The sequence below is a fragment of the Emydura macquarii genome, unplaced genomic scaffold, assembly GCF_026122565.2.
Source record: "Emydura macquarii macquarii isolate MOO-44397 ecotype Brisbane River unplaced genomic scaffold, CSIRO-AGI_Emac_v2 contig_1230, whole genome shotgun sequence".
In the NCBI taxonomy this organism is placed as follows: Eukaryota; Metazoa; Chordata; order Testudines; family Chelidae; genus Emydura; species Emydura macquarii.
The window spans coordinates 14,682,829-14,703,982 of NW_027131367.1; the positions used below are offsets into that span (position 1 = coordinate 14,682,829).

General features: G+C 49.2%; 2 long non-coding RNA genes across 3 annotated transcripts in view; both read right to left on the reverse strand.

Moving 5' to 3' along the window:
* The window catches only part of LOC137152737 (uncharacterized), a 59,036-nt gene that overhangs the window by 19,526 nt on the left and 18,356 nt on the right, over positions 1-21,154 (reverse strand). The window lies entirely within an intron of this gene.
* On the reverse strand, positions 1,502-18,186 carry LOC137152735 (uncharacterized). 2 transcript variants are annotated; one of them, XR_010919578.1, is made up of 3 exons: positions 17,402-18,186; positions 2,030-2,125; positions 1,502-1,774 (listed from the first exon to the last, which is right to left on the reverse strand). It is a non-coding gene; the product is annotated as an uncharacterized lncRNA (long non-coding RNA). The 2 variants fall into 2 exon arrangements; XR_010919579.1 differs by lacking the exon at positions 2,030-2,125.

Below are 21,154 nucleotides of genomic sequence, written 5' to 3' on the forward strand. Positions count from 1 at the left end.
CCCTCATTAATACATAGCAAATGACTCTCTCCAGCATCTCCCTGTGTGAGAGAGACGCAGAGTCCAGCCGCTACCGCCACACACTGAGCTCCTGCAAGTCCTCAGTGCTAATCCTGCCTCTGACACTCATTCCTTCTGCGGCTTTGGGCAAGTCACTTGGCTCCCCGACTCAGTTTCGCCACCTGTCAAAACGGACAGTAATACTCCCCTAATCCCCCCCTCCTCCCATGCAAGGGGTGTTGCAGGGATTGATCAGTGCAGGTTTGTGAAGGACTCTGGAGATGAACAGCCAAGCTGCTGAAATCATTCAGAGACGTTTGACATGTTTTTCATCCACTAATGAAACAAGTGGACTTCTCCATGACACAGCCAGCTCGAGCAGGAAGCGCTGCTGTTCAGAGCCAGGGGCAGGGCTCTTTTCCTCGGAGACTCCCCGGCAGACTACCCACAAGGCTCAGATGCAGTCTGCACTCGGGGAGAGAGCTGCTCTTGTGCTGCTTGCATGTGTGTCTCCAGTTACATCCCCAGACATCCCCTGAGGAGCCTTCAAGGGTCAGTTCCTAGGGCGTGGCGCTGGGAGTCTCCCCTAATCACACACACAAGAGGACCACAAGCTTGGGGGCGATCTGAATGTGCCTCTTGTACCAGGAACGCCCCCTTCCTCTCACCCCTACAGGAGCTGTTCTTTCCAGTTGGGGCTCAGAACGTGGCTGTTCTCACGAGAGCAACTCCGTCACATGGTTGGTGCTAGCACTCTCTGAGCCCAGGGGCGTCCACCCTGGGCTAAATCACTAGTTACCCCAGTGATGGAGTTGGCCCCATGCAGGCGCTATGCACGGGAGCTGCACTGAGCCAAGTGACCGTGTTAAGCAGTAACTAAAGTGATGTCACTTCCCCAAAGCTGCTCACCGGTTGTGGATTAACATTCCTCCCTGCTCCTTCCACCGCTCCTGGTTTTTGTCATTCTTCCTCCAGCTCCTCTATTTGCCCCCCTTCCTCTGCCTCTTTCTGCCTCCTCTCTCCCTGTACGACTCACAGGATCAGTAATGTAGTTGGGCCAATAAAAGATACGACCTCACCCACCTTGTCTCTCTAACACCCTGGGACGGACATGGCTACAAAAAACACGGCATACAAAGTACCACAGGGGCCTTTCCTTGAAAATGCCCTACCAGTAATGTGGTGCTCACCTATACAGTGCATTGTATTTCCTTTGTAAACAGCCTGTTGCTACAAAGTACTTCTCTTGTCCCTACCCCGCTACTGGATGGTATTTACTCCATAAATATTCCGCCTTGTTTGTCCCAGGCATGCTAGCTCTCAGACAAGCCAGTCAGATAGCAAGAGCCCTATCTAGAGTGGAAGCTCTTTGGGGCAGGAACTGCATCTTCTCCTGTGTCCTGTACAGCAAGGAGCACCATTGATGCTTAATTCACAATACTTAGTAGCAAAGAGCTGCTCATGCACGTTACGTGCCATGGAACTAAAGGAGTAGCCGTGGTGAAGTTTGACCAAACAGGAAATTTATCTCTCTCTCGCCCTTTTCCACCAATGAAGAACAGAATCATTTTGCTGTGAGTTAAATCCTTCCCTGTTTGCATCAGCTGGGGCCGTCTCCCTTTCCGCGAGCATGCCTGGTAGAGCACACGTCTCTTCGCCTCTCACAAGGAGGAATGCAGTGGAAAGTAGCAGAAGGTTTTGTACCTGGGTCCTTGTCTACTGCAGTTCTCTGTAACCTTCCCCACGGGTCTGGAACTCCTTGGGAGGCAGAGACCTGGGGGGGAGGGAGGGAGGGACACACATGTTCAACTGGACTTTGATCCTTCAAAGTTCTGCGCTCGTTAGCCCCAATCCAGCAAAGCACTTAAGCACCTGATTAACTTTAAGCATGAATGGGCTTGATCCAGGCTTCATCAGGCCTAGCGCACTCGGCACCTGGCAGGATCAAGCCCTTGGTGCCTCTCTTCTTTCTCAGCATCCCGCAGCTACCAAATGGCAAAGTGCCAATAAAATTCAAAGTGAATCTAACCTCAGCTCAGCTGATCAGACACTAAATCCTTCTTAGCTTCTGTGGCACGGCACAGCCCTCTGTTCCTGTCTTGTACAGATGGTTCTAACCCCTCCGCTGTGTAAAAACCAGCATGTAGATTATTTGTTACACCTCAACTTACCATCCCTTCTTTTACAGTCCTGTGCAGCAACTCCATTAACAAGGACATACAAACATCACCCCCTTCTGCCAGAAGGAAGCAATCTTGCTACCAACCTTTCCCATTCTGCCATTCCCCCTTTGCCCCTTCCTCCCTGTGTACCTTTCTGCTCCTCAGGTGAATGGGTTAACTAGCTCTTCAGCTCCCCCCAGCTCAGACTGATCTAGTTACTAGACCCAGTTTCCCCAAATCAGACCCTTCTCTGGGGATACTCATTGGACTTCCTGCGACCAGAGCGCTGCTTCAGCTGCTGGCTCTCAGAACCGTCACACATTCTCAAGCGAGGCCTGCTTGATCCCAGCATTATCGACTTCTAGGCGCTATGGCCCTGATCTACTCACAAGGCTATGCTGAGATTTGGTAGCAGCTCTTACAGATATCCTGGGGCTGACTTATTAAACCCACACCTCCACTTGCTCAAAATTTCCCGCTGGTGTTTGGGGCCCAGTGTTTTCAGCACATTCCGTTTCTGGAGAGTCCAAGTGAAAATTGTGTGCGTGTTGCGGGGGAGGGTGTCAGACAAAGGGTCTCTGCAGATTTTCAAAGGATCCCCAAGCCCAATTTCATCTGCTTTCCTCCTCTGTGCACGAGGGGAATGGTAGCAAAAAAAATTCCAATCTCAGATTTTGATGAGAATTGTAGAGATCCCCCCCACCCCACAATATTCTCTTATCACCCACAGATAGGCCTCCTCCTCCTTCAGCCTTTTCTCTCACCCACAAAGAACCAGGACTGTTTCCTTGGGCCAACCTGAGTCCTTTAAAATGTATATGAATGTACTGTTGGTGGACGGTACTGAATAGACAGCCTGAAGACTGAAGTCCTCTACTGTATTTAGCTACTAAAAAAGCACAGCATAAGCAGCGGTAGTGCAAACTTCCCTGCCCTCTGCTACCAATGTGTCTTGACCTTGACTCAGAGGGACTTTCTTGAACCGAGAGGCCAGTTCAGTCTCCGTGCACTTTCAGTATCTAGTCCCTCTGCTGAGAGCATCGGGACATAGATTCATAGAGTTTAAGGCCAGAAAAGAGCATTAGATCATCTAATCAGACCTCCTGTATGTCACAGGCCACTACATTTCACCCCATAACCCCTGTATTGAATCAAATCGCTTGAGTTTGGCTAAAGCATCTCTTCCAGAAAGGCAGCCAGTGTTAATCTGAAGACATCAAAAGATGATGAATCCACTCCTCTCAAGAGCCAAGATGGCTCAGGGTATTCCAGAGTATAAAGCCCTTTACCCTTAAGTCAGTGGTTCAAATCCCCATCAGCTTGGTGGAGACAGTTTTTTTTTTTTTTTTTTTTTTTTTAAAAGGCACAAAGGGCATTTCGATGCCCAATCCTCATTAAAAGTCAGCAGGAACTGGGTACCTATTTCCTATTGTCAACTTGGAAAATCTCCCCCGGAATTGTTATTATCCTGTGACTGTTAGTCCGTGGCCTCTGTGGAATAGTTTGGTCTCACTCCAGACTCTAGCAGACAGGAGTCCAGGGTGTCACAATAACCACCCCTGGTCACTCTCACCTGCAACTAGCAGAAGAAAAACTCAGGACCAGAGGTCTGAGCCTGCTCAGGATCTGCTTTCTGTGCCGTGCACAGCAGAGAGAACAGCTTTATAGCTTCAGACATTGACAGGACTTAAAAGCAGCAAGAGGCCAATTTTATATATAAAAAAAATCCAAGCGGGTTGAAGAGAACTAAGCAGAATGAGGGAGTTTATTCCAAGACTGAATGGGAGGCAAGTCTGTGATAAATACATTAACTCTCCCTGGGAATAACTTGTCCCCCAGTGGCAAGCAGCCAGACATTCCTAACTTCACTCACCGTCATCCAGATTGATTTATTCTTTGAAATATCTCAAAGGAGTTTCTTTTTTTTCAGGGCATGAAATGCTCTGGCCTCTTCCTCTTGGACCCCTGGGGCCAGGTTAGTAACAAGCTCCAAAAGCAACACACGCACATTGCAATCTTCCCAGCCAAAGACACTATCTGCGGCTTCTGTGTTTGCATGGCTCAGGAGATCTTGAGTACAAGAGGAGCAGAGCTGCTAATGAGTTTCTCAGTGGGGTTTTCGTTGGGCACCTTCACGTGTGTACCTGCCTTTCTTGACACTGATGGGGGCAAAAATTTTAAATAGGATTCTCTACCTTGTTCTATCCATGTGTGAGCCTCCCCCCCCCCCCCCCAAAAAAGCAATCCCCCTCAAATTCATCCCCCTCTGAGCCTAAAAGATAGGAAATGGGTCCTGCCAGGACCCATTTCCTATTACACAGCACCGGTCGCGCTCTTCTCCCCACCTCTTCACCTACAATCACCTTTCCCCTCCATAAGACACTGACGCCCCCACGAGACTTCTAGGCTAGCACAGAAAAGGAATGCAAGCAGACACAGTGGCCAGATGCTGACAGAGCAGCCCCTGGGCCACAGCCTAGTTCAAACACAATGGAAATGGAATCATGTTATGAAAAAGTCTCTCGGCTTTTTTCCTCCCTCTTTTTTGACCCCTGGATTTTAGCCAGGGTTTGGGCTTATAAAGTCCATAGATCATTGCATTAGCCCCTGACTGGACTCTTCAGACTCTGGTGTTAAACTAGCATTTGTGAAATATTAGACATCACACGGCCTCTTTACCCAGCCATTTCTGTAGTACCCAATCATCCCCACCCTCCTGAATTAGCCTCATTTTGCCACGTACGGCTCTGATCACTGACTACAGGGCTAATAGGGAACACCCAGCGCAGGGGTCTTCAAACCTTTCAGGAAAGGTAGAGATTTAACATTCAAGCAGAGGGAGGACAAATTCTTCCAGGAAAGAAACAAAGGATACTTTTAAAATAAAATAGCTAGAAGTAGGTCCACGCTAGGCCACCATATCGGATCCATCTCAGAACATGGGGGAAGTTAGAGCCAATCTAGAACACTATAATGGACCATGTCAGATCGGAACCGGAAGGTGTGGGATGCTCTGGATTCATATCCCATTCTGGATTGGAACTTTGTGACAAACTCACGTCTTGAATGAGCACAGGCCCTTGAGTCATTTTGCCTGGTGCCTCTCTCAGAGACAGGGCAGAGCCACAACCACTCCACTTTGCTTTGCAATTCTTTCCTCCATAGCACAGACAGAACCGATACCCTCTGCCAGGTCATTGATGGTTAGACATGCTGTCAGGGAGGGTATTTCCTGGGGATAAATGACCAGTTGGGTAGAAATGAGCATCCAACCTGCCTACCCGTCTTTCCAGGTTCTTATACAATCTCTGTCATTATAGTATCTGAACCCCAGACACCCATAAATCCCCAGGGCTGAGACTGTTATAAGATTAAAGGGTTTTGTCTTTTTAAAAGCCCATGGGAACATGGATTTATAATTAGGGGCAATGCAGGGTCATTTGGGACGTACTGGGCTTGTTTTGGAGAATCAGTGCCCTGTACGGTCAGCCAATCAGATTGCGTGCAGAAACATCTCAACAGCTAACATCCAAATGTCTCTTCAACTGCTAACCATTTGCATGAACTTCCGGGATGTGTTCCACCTGTCAGCTAAGCTTGTAGCTGGATCATTTCATAGCTAGGCTCATATTCATTATAAAGGAGAAATGACCTGTTAGTTCATTGAATTTATGGTCCTGCCAGGGCAAGGATGGACATCTAACAGAGGGGATTTCAGATGTCTTCTGCCTAGCCCACAGGAAGGTAGCGAGGGTTAATTCGTTAACTGTTGCAAAGCCCTTTGTGGTCCTTGGGCGGAAGGTGTTCTAGAAGCAGAAACCATTATAATTAGCTCATGCTATCTAAGTCCTGTGCTGATGCTGGACCAGATCCTCCAGTGGTGTAAATCAGCATAGCTTCAGATACTTCAATGGAGCAATGCTGCTGTGGCACTGTGCCTTTATGTGCTAAGTGCTGTTACAGGCGATGAGTAAGGTGAGTTAGGAAATCTACATTTTCAAAGCATTTTGAGTAATTTTCTCCACGAGGGAATTCTTCTCCCACATGTCAGACCTTGTTTTCTCCATAAGTCATGATGGGCCAAACATTCCCTCTTGGTGTAATTGGGCACAACTCCACTTACTCCAATGCCGTCAGAGTCATTTACTCCAGGGCTAGAGATGGAGCTAGGACTTTGGTCCGGATACAACTGCCATGAAATCAGCAGAAAGGCTGGCCAGCGGGAGTTAGACTGCCTATGAAAGGCCTGGAGGATTGTGACTCTGGAGGTTTGGAATTTATTGTAGTAGTCCGGCGTGGGAGACTGACACCAAGGCCACAAAGTTCCAAGTGCCCACTCATTTTGGATGCCTCGGTTTCTTGGTGCCCAACGGGAGACACCCAGGGCTGATTTTCTAAGGTGCTGAGTACCTGCAACTCCAGCTGAAGTCAAGCTAAGTCCTCCGTGTTTCAAACTGGGAGCCTGTGATGCCCAGATGCTTGAAAAATTTGGTATTTTGCGTCCTGAGCAAATTGCTGCTCTGAGTTCCACACTCCCCAGACAAGCATATTATAAAGATATAGCACAACTTAGTGTATTTTGTTTTAAGATATATTTTTCTAAATAACATCCAGCTGTGCACAGCTGCTGTCCCTTGAGGATCCACCCAACAATCCAAACTGCAGGCCACTCAAATATATGCAAACAAAAACATGTTTATTTTTACCAGCTCTGTAGGAAGTAGAACGAATGGGGCTGTGCCAGGGAATAGACAGAGAAAGTCAACACCCCCTCTCCACCCCCGAAACAGAACAGGGCTTGCTTAGATCAGGAAAATAATCTCAGCAGAGAGGAGACAAAAGCAAGTGGAACACTGAAAGGGAAATAATTCCAGAACAAGACAGGAATGAGAAATGTAGTGAGGAAGAGCAGAAGGGAAGAACTGGTCTTGGCTCTGAGCATGGTTTTCTCTTGCATGCAAAAACACACACACACACACGCAGCTGCCGCATGTTCCAGACAGCCGTTTCACATCCCAAAGGCTCACAACCATCCAAAATTTTGAAGTGGAGATTCTTGGAAACTGGACTTCATTTCTCTGGCATCATTTTTCCCTGACCAGTGGACATGCAATACGTTGCCTCTTGGCTTGTCTACGAGCCACTTGTTACAGAGGCAACGCTTTGCACAGCTCCAGAGAAAATGCCTGGCTAACCTACTTTGGCTTGAAAGACTGATGAAGCTGCCTAAGCACACACAGGCCCTGATGCTGCTACCCCTTTGAGTAGTATCTCACTCCGAGATTAGTCCATGGAAATCAGGGAGGCTACCTGCATGATAAGGCACTGTTTGTTTTAAAAGTGGCCGATTCAGGACCTTATGGCCGGATTCAAAACCCACAAAGTCAACGGAAAGGCTCCCACTGAACTCGCGATCAGGTCTCCTGTGCATTCCTCTGCTGTCCCCAATTCAAGTCCTCCTGTCCCTGCACACCAAGGTCATGTCCACCAGTCCCAGGACACTACGTGTCCTTCTGATACACCGGGTCTCTGGAGTCCTTCGCCTCCCATCAAAGCCTCTCCACTACGCTCCGAGCTCCATGAACACAACAGTAATAATATCCCTTCACAAAACACTCTTTGGTTCAACTTTAAAACCACGGATGGGCACGGCCAGCTGTACCAGCATTGCTGTGACCAGGGGAACAGCTGCCTGGAAAGAATGAAAGGATCCCTGCCTGTCGCATGGCTGGGCATATACGGAAGAAACAGCGGAGTCCCAGCGGGGAAGGGTGTGTGCGCTTTTCCCTTAGCTGAGGGAGGCAGGGATCCTTTAACCCTTTCCATGCTGCTGCCTCACTTTCTTAGTGCCCAAGGGTAAAAAAGATAACACACAGGGTCTGTCAGAGAAGGAGATAGTTAGATCAAACGTATGCCCAGCATCGAGTTCACACGCATTTTGGGTTACAGCCCCTGTCCCCCGTGTCCAGTTGCTATATCTGTCCATTTCTGGCTCAACCGCGGGCTCCTCCGTACTGCGGTGCTACCTCTGCTGTCCCTGACATCTCAGCTGACACAGTTTTCTGCCTCACTTTTCAGTGGCAAGGCTTGTATGACCCTTTGATGAATAGTTTTCCTTGTCTCCTTTCATACGCAGGACAACAGAATAGAAAGGGCCACTTTAGTCTGCTCTCTCCTTGGTCTGGTTGGCTGCACAGCTGTTACTCCTTGGGTTTGCATTTCCCATTCCCACTTCCAGTCCAGCCCTGCTTCTGTATTGGAGACAAGTAGTTTGGGATGTTTCCTGCAGGGGGTAGCGTCTTCCAGGCTGAAGGCTCTGTACTGGGGGGGAGGGAGGTGCAGCAGTTGAGTTTGTTACTGTTCTTAATCTGTTCTCCCCAGTGGCTCTTGGTTTTAGATTCGGGGCTGGTGGTTTGGACACTTCCATTTTGGATGAGGTTCAGGCTCCCCTGAAGGTTACAATTCTGCTAAGCCTTGGGGGTGATGTCACAGAGGAGACGTGTTTGGTGCTGGGATAGTTGATACGATTTGTAAAGATGGGTACAATTTTCAAAAGCGTCTAAGTCCCATACAACTCAGTCCCATTTTCCAAAGCAATTGAGGGCCAGATTTTTAAAGGCATTTAGACACCTCACTCTGACCTTCAATGGGAGTTTGGTGCCCAGACATGAAGGAGCTTTAATCTCCCTAACAGTCAATTGAACAGAGATGCTTAAGGGACTTTGGTGCATTGAACGTTTTCCCTGGGACTCTGTTGTGCACGTAAATGTGACTCCATAGAGCCAGCCGGCCCTCACTCACAAAACAAAGTACGTGAGTGAAATGTCTAGGAGGAACTGGTTAGCAGTTTAAGCCTCAGGTTGGAAATGGCAACCCTGTGAGAGAATTCAGCACCAGGCACACTCACCATCCACACGGTCTAAGGGGTGTGTGGCAGTGATGCTCCTGTACATCTTAACTCAATAGATGCAGGTCATGTTCCTTGTAGTATCTCACAACTGCCTCTGCCCCCCCTGCTGCACGGTACAAAGTCCTAGCAAAGCTCTTCAATTCTTCTGCTTCATGCACCAGCCTTGGTGCCAGAACATTGAGTAGCCCAACCTCAGCCGGTGATTATTGAGGAAGGAAGCTAGAGGAGTAGAGAATCCTTAACAGGGATGGGTTGTGTTTGTGCGTTGCTCTCCCATCGCACAACAGAGGGTATGGATCCCATGTGTATCTAGTTGTAGCCTATAGACATGCATTTTTTTAAATATAGCTACAGAGGAGTTGCTGTATGAAAACTAAATAGAATACCTGCATGCCAACGTCAGCATTTATACATGGTTGTGTGGGAACATATAGAGGTATCAATATGTAGCAGAAACATAAACGCAGACATGGGGGCTGAAGTTTTCAAACCCGCCGAAGCAATTAGGGTGCAAACAAGAGAGCAACTACGAATGCCCTCTGTAACGGAGGCCTCTCTCACAGGAACACGTGTCCACTCTGACTGGAGCCAAAACCACCCATTCCTTTTGCACAGGCTGCCAAATAACCCGGAGATGGAGTGTAGCTGCTGTCAGTACAAACTGGTGAGCTGGACATGAAAGGTTTTGTATCCCCTGGCCAATAGCAGGATGAATGACGGTGGTCCAGAAATTAGGTGCTGGAGGGAAGAAAGGGAGCATTGGAAATGGAGAGAGGGTTGATGAGACCTCTGCCCCATCCCCACTCTGAGATTTGCTTTTGAAATATTATAGGCAGAGGTTTCACAGCCAGCTAAGATTTGGACACCAGATCCCTTAGGTATCTTACAAAAATATCAGCTATACTCTCCGGACTATAATAAAGGTCCAAAGCCCTGCAGCTTACAATAGCAATATCACAGCATTCAGGCTGTCACTGTAGAATCCTGCTGTGGTTTGGTTTTGTTATTTTTAATAAAGGAGTTCTTCGTTTCATGGAAAATCGATGGCAAAATTCCTGTTGACTTAAATGGGACCCGAGTTTGCCCTCCAGCGCACGTCCTCCCTACTCATTACTGTAGTGAAGTTGCACTGTTGTGTTGGGCTCAGTGCACAGGTTGCCATGTCAACAAAGGCAGTATCAGAAAAAAAAGGATGGATGCTCAGCAGAGAGTGCAAAAAAGCGTGGACCAACTTTAAAAAGAAAGCGTGGGATAAATAAAAGCGTGGGTCTGAAATATTTAACAAATCGTAACAATACTATTTTCCATAGCTAAAGTTGTCTGATTGTTAGTCTGTCCTTATCCAGTCCCACGGTGACCCGCGCTTGTGAACCAACTTCGTCAGCCGTAATTCTGTATCTTCTGTGTTAAGAATACTATAATGGGTACTGTTCATGTACGTGTTATTGGCGCGCCTGTGCTTTTTTTCTACATGCCGTTTCGTGTACTATGGATGTAATTTTTCTTTTTGTAGGTTTTTAGTATGTTTGTAATAGGACAAAATTGTGTCATTAAACTGAACTTGTACCTCCCATCGATAAACCAATCAAACCCATTATCCTCAACAGTCTCTTCCTGGGTTTCTGTCACCCTGGGGATCAATATAAAGGTGGCGGCTAGATTTAAGGAGTCTTGGTTTAAATTTACCTAGCTCAGCCACTCTACTGTGCTCCTCTCCCATCCTCAAGCCTCTAGTTCAGAGCATAAATTACGCTACAAGACTCCACCAGTCCCTCATGTATCCTCACTCACCTTGCCTAACTTCCACTGAAATAAATGGGAGTCTTTACATTCACTTCAGTGGGGACTGAATGGATCCCCTTCAGCATAACTGCACGGCAGCATCCAGGTTCTAGATCACATCATCGCATCCACGGTTTAGTTATGGACCCAGTAGTGCTAGACGGACGGTCACGTGATATTTTCAGTAGAGTCTATGTTGCGGAGCTGCTATGTCACAACCAAAGACAGAACCCGCTGTTACAACAGCTGTTCACACGTTTTTTTAAAAAAGTGTTCAAACCAAATCCCTGCAGCGCAGCAGAACCCTGTTTCGTCAGTCTAATTGGGACCAGGGCCAAATCAGCTAGCCAAAAATTCGGCTAATCCGGAGAATGGGAAAGGACGAGGCTGCAGCGCGGTCTAGCAGTCACGGGAGAGATTGCTCGCTTCTGATCCTGTGTGCACGGGTTGTTTGGTTAATACAGAGAGCCAGATAATGGAGGGTCAGACAAACGGGGGTTCCACTGTAGCTGACAGGAGAGGAGCGCCCTGATTTTGTCCAATTGCTCTTCACTTATTTCAGTAGGATCGTCTCTCTGGAAGAGTCTTCTCCCTGGACTTACACATGGCGGTGACTCTAGCGCCAGCCCAAGCACTGGTTCTATTAAAATTCAGTCCATCGCTCATCTAGTATTAACTGCCTGGGACTAACTGGGAAAATAGCCTATAATGGATGTTGTAAGGCACCTGACGGCCACCACAGATGCGGCCATGTGCAGATTTGTGAAATGGTCCTCTCCAAATCAGACTTGTGCCTGGAAACAAAAAGCCTCCTGTTTGCAAGGACAAGGGGAGAGTTTCTAGGTATTTTCATGGCAAGGCAGGGAACAATGGAGCGACAGGTCTCATTGCCCCACGAACTGTGAAATTCTTCCCTGCCCTAAAAACCAAAGAGGTCGTTTCTAGGCTGATCCTTCCCACTGAAGCCAATGAGAAGACAAGTGCCCCAGCACAGCTTGGAGCTGGCCTTTGCGGAATTGAGGGCCTGTTCCTGTCCAGTGCTAGGTATTCCCTGCTCTCAGCAAGAGCTGAGCCCATTCATCACCTCTCTAGGTACTAATCCGGCCCCTATCGCTGTAGCCTCAGAGAGCCTCACATCCATTCCTGACCCCCGTGAGGTAGGGAAATACTTTTATTATATCCATTTTACAGACGGGGACCAGCCAAGAGTCTGGAAGTGCTCACGAGTTTGATCCACCTCAGTTTGGGTGTCCAACTGGAGACCCCTCATGTCAGATTGTCGGAGGTGGCATCTTTTCTGGACAGCAGATGTGACTGGTTGTCCAGCCAAGACAACAGAGACCAGCTGTTTGTTGGATTAACCCCTAACAAGAACGTCTTTGACAAGCCCTGAGCAAAACCCAAGAGTGCTAACTCACCAGTTAAATCAGTGTTCGCCTGTTACTCGGAAAAGTCATTAGGTGCAGTTAAATATAATTCATACACAGTCGTTGGGGTCGCCACCACATCCTGTACGTGCTTCCAGCAGAATGGAGGAAGTCGATTACCATCCAACGCTCTCAAACTGCTAATCGCCAGATGTGTAACCCTGACCTCACCGAAGGCTCAGGGGAACCTATGGGGAGGGGGGAAGATAGGAAACCATTCTCCTCTAGACTGCTGGTCTAACCTCACCCAGCTCAGTAGCAATTACAAGGCATTCCCATTGGAGGGGTTTCACTGGCCTGTGTGAATACATGGGGGCCGGGTTTCAATCCAGCACCTAGACGTTGGTAGAGAATTTCCAGTTTTACCAACGTTAATTAATCCCTGACACCTACGTGAATTGGTAATAAATATCAGGCCATTGCTATAGGGACAAAGATTAGCCCCCAGGCCACATGGCAAATCAGTAGCAGAGAAAGCAGGAGAACCCAAGAGCGACGGTATCTTAGGGCTTGTCTACATTTGAAACGCTACGCCATAGACCCTCATTACAGTGACGGCTGCATTAAACCACACCAAGAGGCAGTCACTAGGTCCATAGAAGAATTCTTGTCTAGTGCTGTCCACACCGGGGGTTAGGTCAACTGAACTACATCGCTTGTGGGGGAGGGGGTTGGATTTTTCACACCCCTGAGCAGACATAGCTGGGTCGACTTAGCTTCTGAAATTAGGTCTGGCTTTGTCCACTAGATCACACTACCTTCCCAGAGTCTCAAGCCCACATGCCCCTTCCAGAATGAGAATTCAGCACAGCAACCAAGTGTGAACCTCTGCTCAGTGTGGAGCCTGTGCTAACCAGCACATTCTTAGAAGGCTTCCTCCAGGCCAGGGTGAGTGGCCCCTAGGCAGGGATGGGCTGGGGAAAGCTTGCACTGTGGTTGCATCTGCTCCATAGACAGAGACTGATTCAGTCTGATGACCCAGCTCCAGCATGGACATTCACTCAGGAGAACTATTGGGCAAATCTGAAACAAAATTTAAGGCACCAGGATCAGCAGCAGCTTGGAAGGCAGTGGGGTTAGCAACATGCAAAGAACCCACCCACTGCCCTACACCAGGGTTACACCAAGGTAGCTTAATGGAGTGACAGCAGCAACAAACAGGTGGAAGAGTGGAGAACCAGGCCCAGCTCCCAAGGTCACTAGCCTACTACACCAGAAGAGGGATAACACGAAATATGGGGTTGGGAGGGACATTTGGGTGTTAATAACCCACTGTTCAGGACTGTTGAGCAGGAAGTTATTTTTTCCATAAAGGATCCCTTATAGCAGCATGCTACGGTCATTCTTTTGTTCGTTTCCAGCTAACGGGCAGGGCTCTCCCAGACACTCACATCTTCACACCACACCTGCCAACACTCAGCCTCCCACAAGATAAATCCAGGCCCCAAATCTCCAAACCCCTCTCTGCTGGGTAAAGGGAGGGCCAGGGCTAGCGTGTCTGGATTGTAAAGAGGTTCCCCTTCCTTTGTGAGCTGCGTTGAGCCCTCCTTAATGAGGTCTACCCAGCGGATGGGATCGACCTGCAGCTGCCTTTTCCCCTCCCAGCTCAGCCCTGCAGATGGGGAGTGTTGGGGATATAAGCACAGTGTAAAGAGCAGGACAAGGAGCGCAGTGGAACCAGATGCAGCACTAGGAGAACATAGCTAGGGCCTAGTAGCCGGAGTGGAACCTAAATGGGTAGCTGGGTACCCTCCTCACAGGCAAAAGAGTCACACACTGACCTGCGCACCTGTTCCCGCCCACTTTAGCGTGGTGTGCTGAAGTGCAAGAGAGAGAGACTGGCACCCCCTTGGTGCAGAGGCGACGCCTGGGGTTTAATCTTTCTTGGGCCCACATAGCACCACTGGCAAGTAATAGCTTCGCTCTCCTTGCTGTGCGTTGCACTAGGGGTGGTAGAATCAAGGCGGCTATGAAACGACTTGTTTGCTTGGCAGAGCATCATCTCCTGGGGCACAGCGGCCCTAGGTATAATCTATCCAAGAGGCATTTGAACGAGCGCCAGCAATAACGTTACCTCAGTGCCCAGGGTGGCATTTTAGAGCTGGTAAAACAGAGAGGTCTACTCTACGGCCACGGCATCCAGCCCTCCTCCCACTGCGTTAGTGGAGCAACAGTTCCTCCTGCCTCTGCCTGCTTTCTGCGAGACAGGCCATATGCGGCTCAGATCAGAGCCGCTAAGGTTACTCCCAAGTTCCATGCTTAATTGCTGCAAACAGCTCAGTGAGCACAAATAATTCAGTGCCAATGAATTATGAATACTTAAGTAGTCTCCAAGATAGCTTGTCTCCATCATTGAACCTCAGCTCTCTGCCTGAGGCCTAATGCCTCCCTGCTTCCCCCAGCCAAGACGGACTTTAAAAAAAAAGAGAATGAAAAGAACTTAGAGGAGAACAACAATGGGAATACAAGAGGGAAACATTTGCAAAAGGAATGAGATTTTTAAAAAAGACTGAGAAACAAGACAGGGAAAGAAAGACTTGGACCAGAGAGACCTCCCCGCTCACCGCCTGTAAAATGGGGAGAATGATCTCATTGGTTATTATTGTTATATTACACCAGCACCCAGAGGCCCCAGCGTGCCAGGCACTGTGCAAACACGTAGTAAGAAATGGCCCTCAGGAGTCTGAGTAGCACCTCATTTGGGGAGCACTCTGGATGAAAAGCGCTCCAGATGCATTATTATTAATGGAACGGGCAAGCAACGATCTTCCCGGGAGTACTTGTGAAAGCTTAGCATGAATTCTCCACCTCCATGGAGAAGCACTAAGATTTCAGGCTAGGACATGCTGGCGGGTGGCTCCGCCTCACAAGAACTCATCAGCAGAGGCGTTGCACATCTCCTCCTCCCATGCAATGATGACCATTTAGGTGGGGTGAATTTTCATGAACATTTCATTTGTGCCATTCTCCGGGCCTGCCCCGACTTCTCCGATTTGTGGTTACAATCAACTGCTTGTTTCTTGCAGAGGAACATAGTGAAGGGGAGATTTTTCTGGTGTTTTTAAATCATGAGCCACCTTCGCACCAAAATGGGCTTATTTCAGAGTGGGGAAGTGTGACCTAGTGGTTAGGGCGCTAGTCTGGGACTTGAGACCAGGGTTCAGTTTACTACGGGCTTCCTCTGTGACCTCAGCCAAATGTCTATCTGTAGCTCAGGAGCTCAAGAACAATTTCTGGTCTGTTGTCACCAGAAAATGTCCCATCATTGCTCACAGAGTTCACCTACCGGGAGCAGTGGGCCTGGGTTGTAGTGAGATGTGACTCACTGTGGACAGCCTGCACATGTCTCATTCCCACCAAACCTTGGGGGTAGGCCACTGAGGGCTTGGCTACACTGCAAAAAAAACCTGCAGTGCCGAGTCTCCGCGCCAGGGGCTTGGGCTGGAGCGAGTCATGTGTCCATTCCTGTGCGGGCTGATCCCAGGCACTGAGACTCTCTCTCGCCGGGTGTCAGAGCCCAGACTCCAGCCCGAGCAGGGACAGCTACACTGCTATTTTTAGCCCCACAGCCTGAGCCCACTGACCCAGGCTCTGAAACGCGGCTCCACGGGCTCTTTGCAGTCTAGACGCACCCAGAGGCCCTTCAGTTAGAGCCCAGTGTCTTTCCTGCTCTGGTGAGTAGGGACAGTGCCAAGAGGATGGATTCTGCTGCCATCAGCAAAGGGAAACATGGTTAATTGCTGTTAAAAAAAAAAAAAAAAAAAAAAAAACACCTTTAGAAAAATGTACCAAGGTTCATGGTGGACTCTCCATCACTGGCAATTTAAAAAGCACGATTGGATTTTTTTTTCTAAAATCTGCTCTAGGAATTATGTGTGGGAAATTCTATGGCCTGTGTTATACAGGAGATCCCCCCAGATCACGATGGACCCTTCTGACCTTCGAATCTATGAACTTCCTCTTCCACCCGGCCTCTGTTTCCTTCTTCTCAGTCCTTTTATTTCTGTAACTTTTCCAGTTCTGTCTCCTCCTCCTCCACTATCTTTTTCCTCTAAGGTTTTTATACAGCCACCCCTCACCATAGTACCTTTGCTCCTTCCATGGCTCCCCCTCCTTTTGTCTTTTTACCATCTCTCCCCCATCCTAGCCCGTTTCTTCCTTCCACCAGTACACATGGACAAACAGATGGACCAGTAACATCTGATCCCTCCATTGGGACCACTCGCAACGCACTCAATTACTACTACTTAGGTGCGGAGCACTGCATAAATGCCGCCTGAAGGAGTTTACAGTCTAAGGCCCCAACTCAGGAAATCATCTCATTCAGGGCAACAGCTAAACCTGGATCTGAACTGGCCTGGGGTTTAAGAAGTGCAATCAGATTGATTCCAACGCACGACTCTTACATTCAGCCCTTTAGACCCAACTCTGAGCCCTCCTTTGCCAGTGCAAATTCGGAGTAGCTCTGCAAACATTGGCATTACACCAGCGCATGGGAGATCACAGCCAGACCATCCAGTGCTTTAAAATACTACAGCCGAGATTTTAACAACGACACGTCCAAAGCGAGGCTCTGAAGTACACACTGAGTCGCCTAAATAAGATGTCCAAAATTTCAACAGCGCTATTGATTACAGGCGGGGTGGGACATGACAGGGGCTCTTCTGACAGTCAGACCACATGTTTAGCTCCCCAAATATTGACTTGGAGCCTAAATCTTAGCCTCAAGCGGTGCACGCTGGCAACCACCATCTGATAGTGTAACAGGGACTGACACTCATTGGTCCAGTCCATTAGACGAATATTTAAATTTGAACCCGCAGCTGGCATAAGCGATCATTGGGCCACCAATAGAGCTGTGACAGTTCACACCAGCTGAGAATCCCTCCCTATGCCCCATGGTCAGATACAGGACAACAGTCAGCCCAGGATAGGTGGTGCCAACACAGGATGGACCCATTGTGCTCAGCTGAATCAGTGTCTATTCAGGATATTGATGGATTCTCCCACTACCTCCACCCCTACCCACTCTCTTGCTCCTTCTTTTCTCCAGTGTCTTTCTCCCTCCCGCTCAGCCAGCCCATTTAGTAACCATATCCCAGAATGGAAGGGGGGCTTACCCTCAGCACGCCTCCCACGGATGGCCAGGGCAGAGCAGCTCTTTTCTTTCTAGCACCTCAGGTCCTGCTGGGATCTGCCTCTTCTTGGGACGTGGCTGTCCTGCCAGGTCACATTTTAGTGCCATTCTTTCCAAAGGAACAGAAAGTCCAACAGCCAAGAGTCCAAAGTCCTTAGGTCAGGTCTTCAGCACTCAACACTGGGCCCCTCAGCCCCTGCACCCCTTCACTCAGGGCTTTGTCATCCTTCTTCCCATCTCAGGCGCCTCCTGCCACCTTCCCCAACTCAGCTCCCCACACTGTACTGGGGCCCAGTCCAAGGTCCCTATAACCAAGCAGCGACAGGCTTCTCCTCCAGACTCCTTGCTGTTTCCTCCCAGGACTTCTTCCTACCAAACACTTCCCCCCACCCCAACTTTCTCCCTAGCCTCTTGCCAGGCTCCTCTAGTGAGCAAGGCCTCCCAGGGTTTCCCCCCAGCAGCCCAGTTCCTGCCCTGGGCCATGTTCCCAACCCATCACAACCCGCACGTCAGGGCAAGCAGGCCCAATACCAGGGCCCCTGCAAGTTCTGCCCCTGCCAAGCGCCTCCAAAAATCACGCTCCTGTGCTCGGCTCCCCTGGCTTAGCTGCTTCTACCCCTTTAACTCACGGCCCCACATGAGCCTTCTGCATCTGCTCTGCAGGGTATTCCAGCCTAGCTTTTTCTACCACAGCCTTCTCTATGCCATCTCCTGCTGTGTCTTCCTGTTCCTCTGAGCTCTACTACCAACAGAGAAACTGCAGCATATTCTCCCTGCAACTCCTGCCTGTATGAAGATCTAACTCCTCCCCAGCTGGGTTTGATCACCAATTATGCCTAGCATCCCAGACCAGGTGCCATCTGGCCTAATTGGGCTCAGGCTCCTTCTAACCCCTGGCTAACCAGCATGGGGTTTGTATGCCCGATCACACCCTGCCACAAGCTCAATAAAGCTAGAGTTGAATCTTTAAACCTAAGGGCCCTCTAAGGGGTTTGACACCAGACGGGTTCCCCCAGCCCTACGCCTGGCACGATGTTGTGTTCACTAACCCTGAACTCACCAACAGGTACAGCTGGGCAGCTAGAATGAGGTAGCTCCAAACTTCTGCCCAAATCATTCACCCAGCTTTACAAATGTAGCCCATCCAATGTTATTATTATTAAGGTGAGGGGTCATTTTATTAGCTCTGAGGGCTTCTGCCCTCAGAGAAAGGAGGCTGTAACATGATCCACAGCAGACTCTGGAGACAGGATAAATGTATCAACCTGCGGTCGAACACGTAGTAATTCATCTCCCCCAAGGAGCAGCTTTCACTTCCAGAACCTGGATTCCCTCCTGCCCCAAAGGAGAACATGAATGGAAAATTCCAGTTCAATGAATGGTTAAGACAAAACCTCGGGGAGCTCTGCACCTCCATTCTGATCCTCAGCACACACATCTGTCCCAGTGCAAATTCCTCGCACCAGCCCGCCATTGCGCCAGCATGGTTATCCAGCAAGCAGCGTACCACTGACCGTCCAGTCCTGCACCCTGGCGCATCGTTGAAAGTCAGAGCTGGCCCAGGCAAATCTAGCTCTCCCACTTATTTGGGATCCCAGCAAAGACCATGAATCACTGTGCAAATTTCTTCTTCCCCTCACCCTAGTAGGCGAATATAAGATCATTCGAAACAGCTAACATGCCATCAAATACAAATGTAAAGAAAATCAATATTTCATTATTAATGCATGATGGATAGATAGATAGATAAATCCTGCCTGATTTTTGCAACCTCAAAGGAACTCTATCCCCTTTTCTTCTCCTCCTCCTTTATTTGTATTGGGCCAGGGCCCCATTCTGCTAGGTGCTGTACAAACACAGAACAAAAAGACAGTCCCTGCCCCGAAGAGCTTACTTGCCTGATCTCTAACCCGCATCTTTAATGGCATTGTGCAGTGTTTTGGGATACTGATTAATTTCCTCTATACTTTATGGGCCAAGGCCCAGATCCTCAAAAGTGCCTAATTCCCATTGATTTCAGATCCCAAAGTGACATAAATTTAGACATCTCAATTGACTTCATTGGAGCTGCACTGACTACCCCAGATTAAAGAAAGAAAGAAAGAAAGAAAATCCCTCCCAGCCATGATACTAACCAGGAGTCCGTCCCTTCCTTTCCCATTCCCTGTCTCCTCTTCATCTGCACTGGGTGATATGGTTTATCTGAGCAGCACTTAATGTAAACTCTGTCAGCCCAGACCAAGATTAATTCTCTGGAGTTTGGCAGCAAAGAGATTAAATAACAGGGGGAGAACACACATCTGAAATTGAAAAATTCTTCAGGGCTAATTTACAACCAGAGTCCTCTTCTCCTCCCACACTTTCAAATAACACAGTAGAGGAGAGGAAAGACAAAGAAGGAAAGGGGGCAGGGCACTCTTTTCATTGTACCCCCCCATTCCCACCAAGTGAAATGGGAAAGCTGGGAAATGACCACAACTTGCACAGTGCCAGTCTGCTAATTTCACAGGCGAGATGAAGGGTGGAAAATTCCACTTCTCCCCTATGCACTAATCCTGTCAATGATCCCACCGGGGCCCCTGGAGTCTCTAAATACAATACATTCATCAACTTGGAGCTTAGCTTGAGCGACTGGAGTCCCCACCCCCAATTTACAGAAATATTCAGATTGTACAGTCTGGTTAATAATAAATCAAGCAGGCCCACTTGCCCCCATTAAAGGAATGTATAAAGCACTAAGGAACATGTGGTCCATCTAATGGCTCGATTGGCTGGCTTTCCTGGCCTCATTGTTTTGAATAGACAATGCTCTGTGCAGTCTGTGAGTTTAATGTTGCTCTCACTTGCACGAGTGTAAGCTCCGGTCTAGCTCCGGTGAAGTGAGTGGAGTTACTCCAGATTTGTATTGATAAAACTCCACACAGAATTCAGACCCCTGTCCATACCCGTGAACCATTCCCTTGTGCCTTCACAGAGGCAGGGTTGAGGGACACAGAGAGGGGAGAAATCTGGCTTCATTTATGGTTCAGATTGCGCCATAACTCAACCTCCGCATCTGAGAATCCAGACCCGAATTGTGCAGCTTGACCTCGACTCTAACGTACTTTAGCTAGCGTGTTGTCTACTGGTTAGGGCGGAGGGCCAAGAGAAGGGCGGCATCAAAGCATTTAGGGGCCCTGTGCACCGTGGAAATTGGGGGGCCCCCACCTTCCTGAAGGGACCTGAGAAACTGGACCCCTCTCAGAAGCTCCCCTACTCTTACATGGCTCTGATCACCAGGGCTACCGGGGAGTGTGCTGAGAGGAGGGTCAGCTGCCGAGGGCACCACAGCTGAGTGGGCAGCGCTCCCATGTGCAGGTCGCCATGCCGCTCACTGAAGTTTGGTCTGCTCCCCCCCTCCCCCCCCAACACGAGTCATGACATGGGGGTGGCCGGGTCAAACCTGGGCGGGTCCCAAGGGTTACCACCTCTGAGAGACAGAGGAAACGGACATTGCCTCCCCCCAAACCACCACCACCAGCCTGACCCTCCTTTTCCCCTCCCAGGCGCCCCCCACCAGCTGCCAGACCTCCCAGCTCACAAACCATTCCCCACACCCAGCCCCTCCCAGGAGTGCCTGCCTCCCCCATCCTGCTCCCTACCGCTCCCTGCTGGTGAGTCTCAGATCCGTGCCTGTTTTCCAGGCTGGCCTGCTGAGGCCCAGTCTGTGGCATGGGATCCAGGGTGCCATGCTGGC